The sequence below is a fragment of the Heterodontus francisci genome, unplaced genomic scaffold, assembly GCF_036365525.1.
Source record: "Heterodontus francisci isolate sHetFra1 unplaced genomic scaffold, sHetFra1.hap1 HAP1_SCAFFOLD_49_2, whole genome shotgun sequence".
Classification (NCBI taxonomy): Eukaryota; Metazoa; Chordata; class Chondrichthyes; order Heterodontiformes; family Heterodontidae; genus Heterodontus; species Heterodontus francisci.
The window spans coordinates 4,393,565-4,397,509 of NW_027140919.1; positions in this window are offsets into that span (position 1 = coordinate 4,393,565).

Consider the following 3,945-nt stretch of genomic DNA (forward strand, 5'->3'; position numbering starts at 1 on the left):
AACTGCAGGGGATGGGAACAATCGAAATGTGGAGGTTATTCAAGGAGCAGCTACTGCGTGTCCTCGATAAGTATGTACCTGTGAGGCAGGGAGGAAGTTGTCGAGCGAGGGAGCCGTGGTTTACAAAGGAAGTTGAAGCGCTTGTCAAGAGGAAGAAGAAGGCTTATGTTAGGATGAGACGTGAAGGCTCAGTTAGGCCGCTTTAGAGCTACAAACTTGCCAGGAAGGATCTAAAGGGAGAGATAAGAAGAGCAAGGGGAGGACACGAGAAGTCATTGGCGGATAGGATCAGGGAAAACCCTAAAGCTTTCTATAGGTATATCAGGAATAAAAGAATGACTGGAGTTAGATTAGGGCCAATCAAGGACAGTAGTGGGAAGTTGTGTGTGGAATCAGAGGAGATAGGGGAAGTGTTAAATGAATATTTTGCGTCAGTATTTACAGTAGAGAAAGAAAATGTTGTTGAGGAGAATACTGAGATTCAGGCTACTAGGCTAGATGGGATTGAGGTTCACAAGGAGGAGGTGTTAGCAATTTTGGAAAGTGTGAAAATAGATAAGTCCCCTGGGCCAGATGGGATTTATCCTAGGATTCTCTGGGAAGCTGGGGAGGAGATTGCAGAGCCTTTGTCCTTGAGTTTTATGACGTCATTGTCGACAGGAAAAGTGCCGGAAGACTGGAGGATAGCAAATGTTGTCCCCTTGTTCAAGAAGAGGAGTAGAGACAGTCCTGGTAATTATAGACTTGTGAGCCTTACTTCGGTTGTGGGTAAAATGTTGGAAAAGGTTACAAGAGACAGGATTTATAATCATCTTGAAAAGAATAATTTCATTAGCGATAGTCAGCACGGTTTTGTGAAGGGTAGGTCGTGCCTCCCAAACCTTATTGAGTTTTTCGAGAAGGTGACCAAACAGGTGGATGAGGGTAAAGCAGTGGATGTGGTGTATATGGATTTCAGTAAGGCGTTTGATAAGGTTCCCCACGGTAGGCTATTGCAGAAAATACGGAAGTATGGGGTTGAAGGTGTTTTAGAGCTTTGGATCAGAAATTGGCTAGCTGAAAGAAGACAGAGGGTGGTGGTTGATGGCAAATGTTCATCCTGGAGTTTAGTTACTAGTGGTGTACCGCAAGGATCTGTTTTGGGGCCACTGCTGTTTGTGATTTTTATAAATGACCTGGAAGAGGGTGTAGAAGGGTGGGTTAGTTAATTTGCAGGTGACACTAATGTCGGTGGAGTTGTGGATAGTGTCGAAGGATGTTGTCGGGTACAGAGGGACATAGATAGGCTGCAGAGCTGGGCTGAGAGATAGCAAATGGAGTTTAATGCGGAAAAGTGCGAGGTGATTGACTTTGGAAGGAGTAACAGGAATGCAGAGTACTGGGATAATGGGAAGATTCTCGGTAATGTAGATGAACAGAGAGATCTTGGTGTCCAGGTACATAAATTCCGGAAGGTTGCTACCTAGGTTAATAGGGCTGTTAACAAGGCAGATGGTGTGTTTGCTTTTATTCGTAAGGGGATCGAGTTTCGGAGCCACGAGGTCATGCTGCAGCTGCACAAATCTATGATGAGACCGCACCTGGAGTATTGCGTGCAGCTCTGGTCACCGCATTATAGGAAGGATGTGGAAGCTATGGAAAGGGTGCAGAGGAGATTTACTAGGATGTTTCCTGGTTTGGAGGGAAGGTCTAACGAGGAAAGGCTGAGGGACTTGAGGTTGTTTTCGTTGGAGAGAAGGGGTAGGAGAGGTGACTTAATAGAGACATATAAGATAATCAGAGGGTTAGATAGGGTGGACATTGAGCGTCTTTTTCCTCGGATGGTGATGGAAAACACGAGGGGACATAGCTTCAAGTTGAGGGGTGATAGATATAGGACAGATGTGAGAGGTAGTTTCTTTACTCAGAGAGTAGTAAGGGCGTGGAACGCCCTGCCTGCAGCATGAGTAGATTCGACAACTTTAAGGGCATTTAAGTGGTCATTGGATAGACATATGGATGAAAATGGAATAGTGTAGGTCGGATGGTTTCACAGGTCGGCGCAACATCGAGTGCCGAAGGGCCTGTACTGCGCTGTAAGGTTCTAATTCTAATTCGAACCTCTCAGTACTGAAACTGTGAGAGTGCAGCTCTCCCTCAGTTTTGACTCAACAACAATGCAGCGATCCTTCAGATCTGACCATCCGACAGTGCAGCACTCACTCAGTGCAGACCCTCTGAGATTGCAGCTTTCCCTCAGTACTGACTCAACAACAATTAGCCGTTCCCTCAGTACTTACCATCTTGCAGTGCAGCGCTCCCACAGAACTGACACTCTGAGAGTGCAGCGTTCCCTCAGTATTGACTCAACAACAATGCAGCACTCCGTCAGTACTGACATTCTGTGAGTGCAGCATTCCCTCAGTCCTGACCAGCTGAAGTGCAGCATTTCCTCAGCACTGACCATCTGACACCGCAGCATTCACACAGTACTGGCACTCTGAGAGTGCAGCATTCCCTCACTACTGATTGTCCAGCAGTGCAGCTCTCCCTCATCACCAACTTTCTGACAGTGCAGCTCTCCCTCACTGCTGATCCTCAGAAAGTGCAGCACTCCCTCAGTACGGATCCTCTGACAGTGCAGCACACTCTCAGTACTGACCCTCCACAAATATGGCACACCCTCAGTACTGACCCGCCAACGGTATGATATTCCCTCAGCACTGAACATCTAACAGTGCAGCACTCCCTCAGTAATGATCCTCCGACTTTGCAGCAATCCCTCAGTACTGACCCTCCACCAGTATGGCACTCCCTCAGTATTGACCCTCCAACAGCATGGAACACCCTCAATACTGACCCTTCAACAGTGCAGCTCTCCCTCAGTACTGACCACCCAAATATCGCACTGCCTCAGAACGGACCCTCCGACAATACAGCACCACCTCAGTACTGACCATCCGACAGTATGGCACTCCCTCAGTACTGACCCTCCGACAGAATGTCTGCCCCTCAGTACTAACCCTCCGACAGTGCGGCACACCCTCACTACTGACACTCGAACAGGGGAGCACTCCCTCAGTACTGACTCTCCAAATACGCAGCACTCCCACAATACGTATCCTCCGACAGTGCAGCACTGCCTCAGACCTGAACCTCCGACAGTGCGGCACACCCTCAGTACTGTTCCTGCCACTGTCCAGCAGTCACTCAGTGTTGACCCTCCACCTGTATGGCCAACCAATAGTACTGACCCTCCAACAGTATGGCACTCCCTCAGTGCTGACCCTCCGATGGTATGGCACTCCCTCAGTGCTGACCGTCTGACGGTGCAGCATCCATCAATACTGAGTGCAGCGCTCCCTCAGTACTGACTCCACAACAATGCAGCGCTCCCTGAGTACTGATCCTCTGACGGAAGGCAATCCCGTATCACCAAGTTTCTGACAGTGCAGCGCTCCCTCAGTACTGACCCTCCAAAAGTGCAGCACTCCCTCAGTAATGACACTACAGCAGAATGGCACTCCCTCAGTGCTTACAGTCCACTAGTATGATACTGCCTCAGTAATGACCCCCCATCAGTATGGCACTACCACAGTAACTGACTCTCTGACAGTATGGCACTCCCTCAGTACTGAACCTCCGACTGTGCAGCACTCCCTCAGTGCTGACCTTTCATCATTGTGGCACTTCCTCTAACTTTTCATCCGACAGTATGGCACTCCCTCAGGACAGACTCTCCGAAAGTATGGCACTCCCTCAGTACTGTTCCTTCACTGGACAGCAGTCCCTCAGTACTGACCCTCCACCGGCATGGCCAACCAATTTTAAGGAGCCTCCATCAGTCTCGCACTCCCTCAGTACTGACACTCCAACAGCATGGCACTCCCCATGTACTGACCAACCAAAAGTGCAGCTCTCCCTCACTACGGACTCTCCAACAGTATGGCACTCCCTCAGTACTGG